Raw genomic sequence first — 16,802 nt, forward strand, 5'->3', positions numbered from 1 at the left:
GTTTTTGAGTTCTTAGTTATGTTGTTGTGTCTTGGTCGAGTTAGTATGGTTGTTTTTAGAGTATGGGTTGAACTTCGGGGACGAAGTTCTTTTTAAGGAGGGAAGACTGTAATACTCCGTATTTATAAGTCTTGGGGTACTCTATCGAGTAGGCCTTACTCTGTCGAGTAAGGGTAAGTTGCGTTTTAGAAAAGTTTCGACTGAGGGTACTCTATCAAGTAGCCTTAGGTACTCGATAGAGTAAGGGGGTACTCTATCAAGTAGCCTTAGGTACTCGATAGAGTAAGGGGGTACTCTATCAAGTAGCCTTAGGCACTCGATAGAGTAAGGGGGTACTCTATCAAGTAGCCTTAGGCACTCGATCGAGTAAGGGGGTACTCGATCGAGTACCTTGGGTACTCGATCGAGTGTCCGGTTTTACGGGGTGTTTTCTCGGGTTTTGTTAATTATGCGATTAAGGTATTTAAACATAGTCGTCATTGTTTTAAATCACTTTTACAAAACCTAAAACCCTGTTTAAGAGAGAAAGCAACCAGCTCATCTTCCTAATCGCATTCTTAGCAATTCCCGGAGTTCGGACGGTCAGTTCTTGTCGTTGATTATACCGTTGAGTTCCTTGCGTCGAGGGTAAGATCTATGTACCCTTTTTATTGTCTTTCCTTTAATTTGATTAAACCCTAATTTAGGGATTTGGGGGTTTTTGTGTAGATTGTGATTCGGTAGTGTTTGTATGTTTGTATGATAGGAGGAGGTTTTGTAGAAGAGCCTTTTTGATACAGCTGTAGAGACCGTCTGATAATTATGCTTTCCAGGTAGGATTTCCTACTCAGTATTAGTCCCATAATGGGATATTGGTGATGTGCTGTAATTAGTTGTTTGATATGATGATTGTGATTGTGATTGTGATTGTGATTGTGATTGGTTTCTATGGTTCTCGAGATGCATTCTCGGCTGAGTGGGGTCACTTGCGGGAGTGACTTCACGCCCTAGTTTCGCCCTTCGTGGAACCCGCCACGGAAGGGGATGTGCACATTAATGGGACAGGGTTATCGCTCGGTATGATGAGCGGGGCTTAGGTGGGAACGGCTGCGGTCCCCCACTGGCAGGGCTGGTCCAGTGGACAGTCGGTGATTGAGATTATTGGAATTGGTGTGGTTGTGTGTGTGACAGTTAAGCTGTCTGTTTATCTTATTGTTGATGTATATTGAGTTGTGTGATTAGTACTGACCCCGTTTAAATGTTTTAAAAACTGTGGTGATCCATTCGGGGTGGTGAGCGATTTGCTTAGCGGGTATATCTTGGATACGCGTGGGATCTAGCTGGGGATGGAGTCATCACATATCAGAGTCTTTAGTCTTCCGCTGTGTTTGTTAGGACAGTTCCTTTCAGTTGGTTTATAGTTTGAGAACAGTTGTATTTTGCTTACAGTTGGTTTTGTTATGTAATCGCTAAAACTTATTTAGTAAAGTATGTTTCTTCATTGTCTTATGATTATCATGCCTCGGGTAACCGAGATGGTAGCATCCTCATACCTGAGTGGTCCTGGTAAGGCACTTGGAGTATGGGGGTGTTACAATCTATGATAGATAAATCCGGTCAATCAGTTAATCTCCAGATCGAGGAAACCACTCTCGATATGATCACTTGCAAGTACGACCTGAAAGACACCTTGCATTGAGTGGGAGATAGTAATAGGACAAGATAATTGGTGACGCACACTTGTCGAGGACAAGTGGGAGATTGTTGGGAAATGTGTCCTCAACAATAGTGCGATCACATGATTTAAATATCATTATTAAATCTCATTTTAAGAATACATTTGGGATGTAATATTTTTACAGTCAACTGGTCCACACATATCGGTAATGATTGGCTGACTAGAGTTTGACATTACTGTCGTGCGACGGTGGTGATCAGTTGATCCCCTTAGGTCATACCTATAGGGAAATACTCTTAATTGATTATTTAATTAATCGTATACCGATACGAGTTAATTAAATTGCTTAAAATTGACGGATGATTTTGTGAGTATAATTTACGTATCTTATTGTAAATATGATTAAATGAGACACGGTCTAAGTAATCGAATTATTTTATTACTTAGATGAAATTATTGTTTTGCAGAAACAATTGAATCAGAATGAATAAATTATTATAAATAACAGAATGTTGTAATTTATAATTCGGAAAACACTTTTGGTACAAGTAATTATGAATTACAATGATAATTTTTATAAGTGACATATTTTATTAATATGTTGATTTTTAATGGTTAAAAATACATTTTATAAAAAAGATGCCATGAAATGTGTCACATGTGACATATTGACAAAATCACAAATAAAATGGACTCATCCATTTTATGTGAGTGTACCGAAATAATTGGAGGGAGTTAGTGGAAATTGTGTTAATTATTTAAGTATAAAACACAATGATAAAAGCTAACTAGTAGGCATGCAAAACCTAAGCTTTTGAGAAGAGCAAAAAGAAAAGATATTGGGCATCCTACCCAAGCCTAATTTTCGGCCACTCCACAAGAAAAGAGAGAAGAGCTTTTCTCTTAGATGATGATTCATTCTTCTCATCCAATTTTCTAGTGTAAGAAAATTCATCAAAAACTCTCTACAATTTAAGATAATTCTAGAGAAATAAAACTCACAAAATTACTCCATCTCTTGACCGAAATTTTCAAGAGCAAAATTACAATTTATTTTGTATCAATTTTATAGCAAAAACTAATATTATTACTAGATCTAAATAATATTGGTTATTAAGATGTATTCCTTGGGTATATGCTTTTGGGAGGGATTCTACACTTGAATCCTTGTTCTTCCAATTGGAGAGCTCAAGAACATCACATGGTGAGATATAGATTTTTCCATCTCTTTAATTAATGTTTGCATGCATAAGTTCCACCTTTAATTTTATGACAAATTAATTTATACATATATGAGTATGTTAGTATGTATATAGATCTACATTTCCTTCAAAAATGGGACAAGCCTAGGCCATGAGACACCTCCAACATCTTGCTACATCAACCGAAATAAATGGTTCGGTATATCATCAGGTTCCCAAACGACCACCTGCTGAGTTTGGTTCACTCCAACATTAGCTAGCTAGTCTGCACACGCATTTGCTTCTCTATAGATATGGTGGATATCGACTTTCTCTGGATGATCATTGAGGAAACATTTGCATATTTGGGAAAGGTGAGCATGAGCGGAAGGTAACATATCCACCGCTTTCAACAAATTAATGATAAGTTGAGAATCCGTTTGAATAACAAGCCGGTGAAAAGACCTCTCCTTTAATTGAGACTTTTTAAATAAGAATAGTTATGAGTTTGAGTCACTTTTAGTTGAGACATTGTAAATAACAAATCAGTTGTAATGGGCTGAGTTAAAAAAGTTTAATTCATGCCAGTTTTACCAAATCTTTTTATGTACATAATATGGAGTGTTATTACCCTTTTGTTTTAATGAATTGGTATCCACTTCTTCCGTTCCAATTATTTGTTTATTTTTTTACTAGTGTAAGTCCCGTGCATGCATGCACGGTTTTTTAGATCGGGATGTTAGAGAAGTTAGCAAATAAAGATGGTAAATTTAAAGCGAATTTAAATATTTTCATACTATGGATAAGAGATATTAAGTTAAAGTGGAATAATATATATTTATTCGTAAGTTTGTATGTAGTATTAGAAGCTAAAACTCTCTGTGAATATCTTCATATACAATGGCACAATGCCAATTAAAATTACGTAAAACATTTAGCAGAGAATATATGAATTTTCATATTTATAAAATTTAGATTAAATATATTATTACAAAATGACCTACACGAAATGTTATTAAATACGGAGTAGCAATTTATTGTACTGCAATCATGTTTCATATGTAGACTAATATATGATATAATATTAACATCATATAAATCAGATGTAAGATTCAACTTTTAGAATAATGACAAATTGACAATTTATAGAGCCCAGCTCCTTACTAAAATAGTTGAGCGGGAAAACTTAGATTAAGACTTATTCTTTTAGTCCAGGGAGATGAGAAAAAAAATGAACTTGAAAATTAATCAAGAGAATTAAGTGAAGTCAAGAAATGTGTATTATATTTTTTTAACACAAAAATAAATGATTTCAATTTATACATTTTATCAAATAATTATCTTGATTTTTTTTTTATGAAACTAATAATATTTTTATAGTTTTTGTTTATACATGGTAATTATGTGTTAAATTATTCTCTAATACTTCGTATATAATAATAACACTAATAAAAGATTTAGGAATTTATAATTTTTTGATTTATATCAGTTTTGTTTTATTTTAGATAAATGATTACAATTCAGAGTTTAGAAAAGATTATATAGTGATTAAATATTATATAAAAGAAAAAAATAATGAAGGAAAGACTTGTTTCCATATTAAGTGAGATTACTTTTGGGGGAAAACATTTGAGAATTTTTATTCTCTTAGTATATAGGAGGATTCTTTATATGAGGTATTTTAATCAATTGCAAACAAAAAATTGAACGGAGGAAGTATTTTTTTTCCACAAAGTTTTAGATAAGGTTAACAATTGTTAACAATTTATGCGGCTAACTTTCAAACCACAAAAAATGGACTAGAAAAAATATATAATTATAAACTAATACTTGGCCTGGTAAACGGAACAATTAGTTTGATTTCAGATTGAGTTAAATCAGTTCGATTTAAATCAAGTAGCCTTATTTTTGGTTTCGGTTCGACTTTGATTGGGTTCATTTCGGTTAGCCACGTTAATTGGTTTGTTCTATTTCGAGTCAAGTACGATTTGGGTCAGATCAACATTAGTTCAACTGAGTTTCGGGTCGTAATTTTCTTGAGTCAAAGGTCAACAAATTAGCCTTGATGTACCATAAATTTTTCAATTTGAATATAATAATCCATAATACCATTAATAAATAAAGAAATAATAAAAAAATACCAAAAAAAAGTGTTTTTATGAGAAAATAAATACTTGTAACTTAGGCCTATCGGTTTATTTTTATTACGGTTCAGGTGTCATTCAATTATTATTGAATTCAGTTTAATTTTAGAGAAAATCTAAGTAAATAGACAAAATTCTCTAGTCACTTCTTGCTTAATTCGCTAACAATGTCGATAACTTTTATATAAACTCATCATAGAAGCAATTAGTCTATCTATATCTATATCTATCTATATCTATATAAACTAGTGTAGATTCCGTGCAAATGCGCGGTATATTATAGAGCTTTTAGTTTTTACTATAATACTTATAGATTTTAGATTTATATCTCATGAATTTTAAAAAACAAAAATTAATCTTAAAATTAATCAAGAGAATTGAGTAATTTCATGAAGTGTGTTTTTTTTATATTATTTTAGTAATTTTTTTTCGTCACGAAGTTAATAATAGGGGTAACAATTTATGTATAGAGATTATAGTTTTATACCAATTTTGTTTTATTTTTATTAAAAGATTATATTTTTAAGTTTAATGATGAAAAGGTTATTTTTAAATGAAAAATTATTTTAATAAATGAAATCTAATTTGTTTTCATATATAAGTTAAAGCACTTTGGAGGTAAAACTTTAGATAAGTTTTATTCTTTTACTCGTAGTATATAGGAAGATTTGTAGAATCTAACACACATAAAAACCCAAAATATATATGGTAGTCCAAAATATTTTACTGAATATATTTTTCTCTACAAAGACCCAATATTTATATAGAATAACCAAAGTGTTAGACCCAATTTATAGGTGAAATGATTTGAGCGGGAAAATCTCAAGTTTCACCTATTCATTTAGTAAATAGAGGATGTATAATAGAAGAATCACTATACAATTTTCTAGACATGTGTCGCTCTATCATGCATTATTTTCCCGCCTAACGCAAAATCCTAAAATAATGCTTGCTCTGAATCATTTTATGCGTCTTCTTATTTACTTGCCTTACAAAAAGGTTGCCATACTAGTGTAGATCCCGCGCAAATGCGCGGCTTTTTAGATAATAATGTAGGAAGACATTAAATACATTAGGGAGTATATTATTATACGATTACATTTACCAAAAAAATAACTTTAAGTAATGACTTAATTATACAATAAAATTGTGCAATATATTTTGTCTCATACGTATTATTAATGCAATGACACATGTATAAGAAAATCAAAATATCTCATTAATGTGTGTTTACAAATTAAAAATTAGTAGTAGTATCTCCTATTCATGACAAATAATTAATATGATATAATTAAGATATATTGTGAGGAGTGATATATTGTGATGAGTGATGACCAATCATAGAGCATTTCATTTGAGCGGGAAAATTTTAGAGAACTTTTATTCTCTTAGTAGTAGGGGGATTTGAGCGGGAAAATTTTAGAGAACTTTTATTCTCTTAGTAGTAGGGGGATTGTGAGAATATAATATTGTAGGCATAAAATATCTAGCATAATATATTGTATGATATGTAGCAAATATCTTATTTAATTGATGTATATAATTATAGGATAAAATATCTAGCATAATATATTGTATGATAAAATATCTTATTTAATTGATGTATTTTTGGATTTCCCAAAAGCTTCCTCTAATAAAAATGAAAACATATACAGAGTATTTTGAAACGGTGGTAAACGCAGAGTAATATGGAGTATTATACTTCGTACACAAATTCTAAATGAGACGTTCTTTTTCTCTAAAAATTATTCATTTATTAGTCTAAATAAAAGAGTGATTTTCATAAAAAAGAAAAAGAAAAAAAAAAGATCGTTCTACAGTGTGACACCGTCTCACACAATAATTATTTACTCTGAAATAATGATTTACCTACAAATGCATAGTCTTACAAATTACAATGTGAGATCGTCTCACGCAATAATTACTATACTTCGTAATATAGAGTAATTGTTTTCAACCGTGCAAAGTTGCAAAATTTACGATTGGTAAACTTCAATTGAAATGATTTTTTGAGCCTTTTTTTTTTTGGGTGACGAGGGAACCCGCAGACGCTACCTTTGGTGCGCACAGGGTAAACCCTCGGGTGTACGTGATAGCCTGCAAACCACGTTTACCAGGTAAACCACCCGAGGGTGACATGCTCGAAGTCTATTAGGCATGGACTCAGGCCAAGAATGCTCCACAAGATTTTTGCTCTTGAGGAGGCTTGAACCTGGGTCTCCTGGGAATTTCACCCAAGTTTTAACCACTAGACTCCACCCTTGCGGGCTTTGGGCCTTTTCTTGGATGTCATTTTTTTTTCTCTTATTGTTGGTGCAGGTTCTTACGGGTTAAAGCAAACGAATATTTTCATATGACTATAAGACGGGAAGAAAAGGCAAATAGCAAGTCTTGATGATCCGTGAAAGTTAAAAAATTGTACCAAACTCAGTATTTCACTTTACTTTTAACGAAAATTATGCCCGTGTCAAGTATATTGAATGGAAGAACTATGATTAATAAGCATAATAATTTTTGTCATGCCTTAGTAATTAAGAGATACGGTAAAAAATTAGATCTTAAATAATGTTATACTCCATTAAGAAATAAATTAGTCATTGACTACTTTGATCCTCTGCTTAAATAGTTATATACTTATATCTATTCCCAATCATTTATTAGTTAATCTTCTTTTATTTTTAGGGATGAGTTTTTAATAAATGGTGAACAGTTTACTAGAATGTAGGAGTGTATGTTTTACCGAAATTCATAAAACGCTTTATCGTACTCCATATTTACTAATATCAAATTATAAATCATTAGTCAAATTTTGGCCATTATATGAGTTCAAGTAATATATTTTGTAATACAACATAGTAAATTTAAAAAATCATTTAATTTTATCAAATTCTTAAATATATTATAAATTACTTCATCCAACTATCACACTCTGAAGAGTATTTAAATTACATGTAAACAAATGAATGTAACGGAAGAAATAAATATGCAACAAAGTGGATATTGGATAATATGAGGAAAATTATCATTACATATAATCGTAATTATTGTTCTGCATTTGTCCATTAAAAATATATTACAACTATAAAATTTATAAGGTTATTTATATACTCCGTATATTAGTCTATCGTTTACCTATATATGCCCGTGCCATTTTACACGGGTCATAAGCTAGTTTTAAGATAAATATAAGTTAAAACAACTCAAATAAAATGTTATTTTCATAGATAAGACCAATTTTTGTTAATACCTAAACAATTTATTTTGTCTTCTCTACAAAACAATATTCTATTTTTAAGTTTAAGACAAATACTTTTATCTTAAATAAAAATTTGTGCATGGGAAGATTGTCTAGTTTGAAGTGGCTCAAATGGGAGAATTATTCTGTATTATATTTTTATTTTTTGAATTGAACAGACCAATACCTAGATCTGGCAAACGAGTTAATCGGATCGAGTTCAGGTTGGGCCAATTCAGGATGGATCAGTTTGGTTCTTTCATATTATCGGGTTAGTTCGTGTAACAACCCGGATTATAAAACAAAGGAAAAACATAATATAAAGTAAATATCAGAGTACGATACTGATAAAAGAGTCAAGGTGGCAGAAACACCTGACCAATCCGGTTTGCTACTAAATCCAAAAACCACTAATACATTATTCAAAGGTTCTTAAAACATCAAAATAAACCCCTAATTTATTATTAAGCTCGCTTCGCACATTCCCCAAGCAAGCATCAACCAAACAGCAACAAACTGAACAACCTGAAATGGGGGTCGACAATCAGTCGGGAGTAACTAGATGCTCTCCCAGTCATGTTTATAACAATTGAATATAACCAACAATCATTAACAATTGAAATGCAGAACTAGTAAACATGTGAGACCATCTATACTCATGAAAACCCACTGTAAACTTATCATTAAACGAAAACATATTTAGACAATCCTTTCAAGATGATATCTCCAATGAAAACATATATTACGAGACACAAACGTTACCAATCAATAATAGCAACATAAGGCATAAAGCTAGCAACAAAGCATAGCGAATAGGGTGAACACCACACATCATACCAATTAGAGTATATAACCAATACTTCCACAAAATACACATAGGGTATAAAACGAACACCGGCTCGAGCGTATAACTGACACTCTAACCTATCAAAGCATATAACTGATACTCTGACTGACGGATCGTATAACTGACTCCCCGTCGGTGTGAAGTATATAACTGATACTCCACGGTAATATGTATAGCGTATCACCACTGCCTATATGCCTAAGACCTAGTCGACCTCTCGATGCGAAGAATCGTACACCGAACGACACTCGGGATCCGAACGTATAACCGATTTAATCTGGCCACCCCGAACATAGACCAAATAAATCCCATAATGGGTGGCGTTAGTTCATTCCGTTTGGTATATAATTGATACCGCACATCATCTATACCACTAGCCAACAAACGGATGCACAAGATAATCGATCGTACTAACATGCGTGAACAACATCACGACTCAACTCATAGGATAGTATAACTGACCATCCTACTTATCATATGAACAAGAGTAACCAAAGATATATGCAAACACATGCAAGGACATAACACGTTGAACACAATACAACATATGAAACAAGTATAAGCAACCAATGTTATAGTAACTCCAGCTATAACTTTAACATTAACCATGCAATGTCATAGTAACCCTAACCATAACATGAACTCTGGATGCGAGGTTATAGTAACCTCGACTATAACTTCAACATATATAACTTGAAGTTATACTTACCTCAACTATAACCTTGACACGAAACTCAAAGTTATACTAGTTCCAACCATAACCTTGAGCCATAATTCTCAGGGTATGTTAGTTCTAGCTATAACCTTAACTCGTACTTCAATGTTATAGTAGCTTCAGCCATAACTAGAGTAACTACCCAAAGTTGTACTAACTTTAGCCATAACACATGAATCATCATCAAGGTTATACTAGCTTTAGCTATAACTTTAGAGAGCACTCTTGGCCGCCTATCATGCCGCCACTAGGGTTTATTCGTAAACCCTAATTGCGCTCATGACACCCATAATAAACATATAAACAACATACGATATATAATTAATGCATTAAAACATATACAAACATGCGAAACATATTTAATCATGATAACAAATAATCAAACATGTACCAATCATGCAAAACAATCATTAAATTATATTAATTACATCAATTGACATAAACACAATTAAAGGAAAACACCTAGTTACCTTATTAGCGATTATTAATGATGCAAATTAATGAAAACCTCCAAGAAAGACAGGACCATCAAATCCTTGTCTCCAACACGCGTCAACATCCCGAAAAGCGACAAAAAATAAAAGTACAGACCGAAACCCTTGAAAACGTCATGAAAGGCTACTCTTCTTCTTTATCCATTAAAATAAGAGAACTTAAAGGTAGGTCTAAAGGTCCATACAAATAATTCTCATAAAAATATATGGAGAATAATATGTTGTAGAGGTAAAAGCAAGGATTATGAAAATATAATTTGTGTATGAGTTTGAGAGAAGGAAAGATATTCAACAATGGAGTCAAAGGGAGAAAAGAAGAACAAAAGAGAAAGAGAGGAGGAGGCTGCCGTGGGGTTTCACGCACAAAAGAGAAAAAGAGAGCAACCTAGTTGCTAGCTTAGGGTTTTATATTTATAAGAGGATTAACTAATGGGCTTTGGGTCCATTAGCTCATACAGTGGATTATCTGATTTCAAATTGGGTTGAATATTTATAAAACGCTAGGAGAAGCTATAATAGATAAGTAGTTATTAAATTAAAATAGTAAAATCGTACACGAATATTTTAACCCAATCAAAAGTAGATTAAAACGATAAATAATAAAATAGAGGACGGAAGCTTATAAATATATATTTCCAAAATACATTAATAAACTTCCAAATAATTAATTTAATAAAATAGTTTTATAATAAAATATTATTATAAAATACGGGGTGTTACAATCCCACCCCCTAAAAAGAAGTTTCGTCCTCGAAACTTGAAATTCAAAGACACAATCAAAAGAAGGTAAGAATTACAAGTGATCATCAATAAAGGCCATCTCGGAATCCTAACCGCTGCGCACTCTGATCCATATCCAAACTCAAACCAAAGAAAAGATCCTATATCATCAATGTCGTTATCAACTTCACACATTCTACAACCTCAAAAGTCACTTCAAACTCATACCATCAAAGTCCATAAAGATCATTAAGCTAACTTCTAATCCTCATATTTCAAACACTCATCCAACTACCATTAACCATTATTCCAAACATATACGATCTCTCATAATCCACATAACTTTTAACAATTTCTCCAATTCTAGTTTACTATTCACCATAAAATCTAACATTAGTCAAAGTCCCAACAGATAATCTCTAAACAAAGAACTCTCGAATGAGAAAACTCTTTCACTCACGAGTGCCATTAAAATCACTCCGACCTAGTCTAATATCCTCAGGGCGAGTAGTGCTTATTACCAACCACAACTTTTAAGCTCAAAAGACTTTAATATAAAATCTCGGTGATTCCCTACATATATCTAGTATCCAAAGTCATCAATCTCAAACCTCAAACTCTGACTAGACTGTCAAAATCTTATCCAACCTCAAACTCATGACAAATCCTTTGTCGCACTCACAAGACCAAACCATTTCCTTTGAACACCTATAGTCACAACGTTCCTAAGCACCCAAGGAACCATACACCTTTAGTTAAACAAAAACCTATTGTACCACAACACACTTGTCATCGACAACGCAATACCATCAATGTATACTAATAACACCATATAACTCTCATCACCTGTGCTCATATAATCACCCAACTTATAACCTCAATTTGTAATTACAGTTTACTATCCATGAATATCATCTCAACATCACAATTCCACCATAAGAATACAAGTAGCTCTAAAGAGATTTGAAACGTTTTTAAGTTACCATGAAAGAATAAATAATTTGCAAACCAAATCAAAATATTTCCGTGTATACCACAGAGCAATAGAACACATTCCTTTCGGAAGTAAAAGCGTAGAGAGAAATCAATGTGAAAAAGGGTAATTACAAAAGTTCAAAGAAGAAGGAAACTGGAGTTGAAATAAAGAATAAATCAAGAGCAACGATAGATGAAACGGATAGAGGACCAAGATGAAAGAAACTTTTGATCTGAAGGCTCAAATAGAAGAGGTATGGTTAACACGTGCAAGGATGACAAAAATAGACGACTCCAAAAACTAGTTTTATTTACCTGAAGACGACACCTTAAGACATGATAAACAAAGTACGATAACCAAGGTCTTACAAATATCGTACAATCATCACTCAAGGTGACAACGTCTCGTAACATCCATTAATTATATCTCCATAATACCTCAAGACCAACAAATCTTCATGTAGTTGCTCCTTTACAATCACTACATCCTCAAGTTATCAACTCTCAAGATCATAAACTCTCACGACCATCAACTCTCAAATCCTTCCACTCTCAAGAACTCCATCTAATCACACTAATAAATCAATCCATAGAACTCTCTATATCCACAAAACATGCACACCACGATACATTATAATCATCGTCAACATGTTTGTTCACTAAGTTAATGCTAGAACACTATAACATTAACACCTCACAAGTCCATAAATTATAATCCACCTCTCTCAAACAATCCTTTAAAACGTAGGACTAGTAAATAACTCGTCAACGGATAAGTCATGAATTCCTCTATAACTCACTCATTGCCGTTAACGATCCTTACTCCTCAAATATGATATTCCAATTAAAGACGAGCAAAGTCTCTTAAATTCCCAACGTGCTCAATCTAAACTCCAAGATAACAATAAATTCATTTTCAGCATTCTACTCTCGATCCATAAATAACTCACGTAACTTTTCCAATAACACAAGGCAAAGACCCAATAATTCTAATCATTAAGAGCATAAACCACGATATTTCCAAATAAAACCATAAGATAAATATACTCATTGTGTCTCTCACTTCTCGCGAAACCATAAAACCACAATCATACATCTTATTCCATAATCATCACCCTCTATTATCAATAAGGATTTTCTCGAGGACATAAAAGAACATAACGCCTATAATCCCAAAGAAAACATCGTCATAACAACTTCTATTCCCAAAGTAAACTTCATCTCAGCAACCTCTGATCCCAAAGTAAGCTTCATCTCCAAACCTCTAATCCCAAAGGAAACTTCATCTCAAAACCTCTAATCCCAAAGTAAACGTTTCCATTACCAAACTCGTAATAACAAACTCTCTTTTCTTTCATACTTGAACATCTCAACCTGCCACTCAATCCTAACTTGATGCCTCAAGAAACCACAAGGCAAACAACCTCGAAATCACCTCAAACAAGGACAACACCACCAAAATGATCCAAAAGGATGAAAGTACGATAAGAGTAAAGCTTGGGTTATCAAGGAATAAAAGTTTTGACTGACATATAACCAAAATACACGACACGTAACATGCAAAGAAAATTTTCATAATTGACCGTTTTTAAAATCAACAATGCATGCTTGAAAATGTCATGCAAGAACAACACATTTTATACAATTAATGACGAAACAAATCATCAAGTCAGAAACAACACAATACATAAACTATACATTTAAAATAATTAATAATGATAAACATTAAGACATAAACAAACAAATACATGAATAAAACATGTAATACAATAAATAACAATATGAAATATTAAGGCACAAACAAGCATGTGCTTAAACAAACAAATACATGAATAAACATGTAATACAAGTAAATAACGATGTGAAACATTAAGACATAAATAAGCAAGTTCATAAAGAACACATGTAACATAATTATTAACGATACAAAACATTAAGGTATAAATAAACATGTGCGTAAACAACACATGTAACACAATTAATAATTATACGAAACATTAACGCATAAACAAACAAGTCCTTAATTGTTTCTACCCCATTTACTCTCACTCATTTACTAAGTCAATTTATTTTAGTCATTAACTACAAGAGAGTTGGGAGCGTGTTCGCTCTGATACCAACTGTAACAACCCGGATTATAAAACAAAGGAAAAACATAATATAAAGTAAATATCAGAGTACGATACTGATAAAAGGGTCAAGGTGGCAGAAACACCTGACCAATCCGGTTTGCTACTAAATCTAAAACCACTAATACATTATTCAAAGGTTCTTAAAACATCAAAACAAACTCCTAATTTATTATTAAGCTCGCTTCGCGCATTCCCCAAGCAAGCATCAACCAAACAACAACAAACTGAACAACCTGAAATGGGGGTCGACAATCAGTCGGGGGTAACTAGATGCTCTCCCAGTCATGTTTACAACAATTGAATATAACCAACAGTCATTAACAATTGAAATGTAGAACTAGTAAACATGTGAGACCATCTATACTCATGAAAACCCACTGTAAACTTATCATTAAACGAAAACATATTTAGACAGTCCTTTCAAGATGATATCTCCAATGAAAACATATATTACGAGACACAAACGTTACCAATCAATAATAGCAACATAAGGCATAAAGCTAGCAACAAAGCATAGCGAATAGGGTGAACACCACACATCATACCAATTAGAGTATATAACCAATACTTCCACAAAATACGCATAGGGTATAAAACGAACACCATCTCGAGCGTATAACTGACACTCTAACCTGTCAAAGCATATAACTGATACTCTGACTGACGGATCAGATAAATGACTCCCCGTCGGTGTGAAGTATATAACTGCTACTCCACGGTACTATGTATAGCGTATCACCACTGCCTATATGCCTAAGACCTGGCCAGACCTCTCGATGCAATAACTGTACACCGAACGACACTCGGGACCCTTAACGTATAATCGATTTAATCGGCCACCCCGAACATAGACCAAATAAATCCCATAATGGGTGGCGTTAGTTCATTCCGTTTGCTATATAAGCGATACCGCACGTCATCTATACCACTAGCCAACAAAAGATGCACAGATAATCGATCGTACTAACATGCATGAACAACATCACGACTCAACTCATAGGATAGTATAACTGACCATCCTACTTATCATATGAACAAGAGTAACCAAAGATATATGCAAACACATGCAAGGACATAACACGTTGAACACAATACAACATATGAAACAAGTATAAGCAACCAATGTTATAGTAACTCCAGCTATAACTTTAACAGTAACCATGCAATGTCATAGTAACCCTAACCATAACATGAACTCTTGATGCGAGGTTATAGTAACCTCGACTATAACTTCAACATATATAACTTGAAGTTATACTTACCTCAACTATAACCTTGACACGAAACTCAAAGTTATACTAGTTCCAACCATAACCTTGAGCCATAATTCTCAGGGTATGTTAGTTCCAGCTATAACCTTAACTCGTACTTCAATGTTATAGTAGCTTCAGCCATAACTAGAGTAACTACCCAAAGTTGTACTAACTTTAGCCATAACACATGAATCATCATCAAAGTTATACTAGCTTTAGCTATAACTTTAGAGAGCACTCTTGGCCGCCTATCATGCCGCCACTAGGGTTTATTCGTAAACCCTAATTGCGCTCATGACACCCATAATAAACATATAAACAACATACGATATATAATTAATGCATTAAAACATATACAAACATGCGAAACATATTTAATCATGATAACAAATAATCAAACATGTACCAATTATGCAAAACAATCATTAAATCATATTAATTACATCAATTGGCATAAACACAATTAAAGAAAAACACCTAGTTACCTTATTAGCGATTATTAATGATGCAAATTAATGAAAACCTCCAAGAAAGACACGACCATCAAATCCTTGTCTCCAACACGCGTCAACATCCCGAAAAGCGACAAAAAATAAAAGTACAGACCGAAACCCTTGAAAACGTCATGAAAGGCTACTCTTCTTCTTTATCCATTAAAATAAGAGACCTTAAAGGTAGGTCTAAAGGTCCATACAAATAATTCTCATAAAAATATATGGAGAATAATATGTTGTAGAGGTAAAAGCAAGGATTATGAAAATATAATTTGTGTATGAGTTTGAGAGAAGGAAAGATATTCAACAATGGAGTCAAAGGGAGAAAAGAAGAACAAAAGAGAGAAAGAGAGGAGGAGGCTGCCGTGGGGTTTCACGCACAAAAGAGAAAAAGAGAGCAACCTAGTTGCTAGCTTAGGGTTTTATATTTATAAGAGGATTAACTAACGGGCTTTGGGTCCATTAGCTCATACAATGGATTATCTGATTTCAAATTGGGTTGAATATTTATAAAACGCTAGGAGAAGCTATAATAGATAAGTAATTATTAAATTAAAATAGTAAAATCGTACACGAATATTTAACCCAATCAAAAGTAGATTAAAACGATAAATAATAAAACAGAGGACGGAAGCTGATAAATATATATTTCCAAAATACATTAATAAACTTCCAAATAATTAATTTAATAAAATAGTTTTATAATAAAATTTTATTATAAAATACGGGGTGTTACAGTTCGGGTAGGGTTGAGTTATTTCGGGTTTCGGGTGTTTTTTTGGAATGCTGATCGGGTTAGATTCGGGTCAAGCGGGTTCGGTTATTTTTTCAGGTCCGGGATATTTTCGGGTCAATGGTTAAGAGGAAAAAACGTGCATTTAATTAGTATTATTACCTATTTTTAGTTTGATTTTGATAATTGCTTATTTATTTTAGCGTAAATAATATTAAATGT

This window comes from Silene latifolia, chromosome X, assembly GCF_048544455.1.
Source record: "Silene latifolia isolate original U9 population chromosome X, ASM4854445v1, whole genome shotgun sequence".
Classification (NCBI taxonomy): Eukaryota; Viridiplantae; Streptophyta; class Magnoliopsida; order Caryophyllales; family Caryophyllaceae; genus Silene; species Silene latifolia.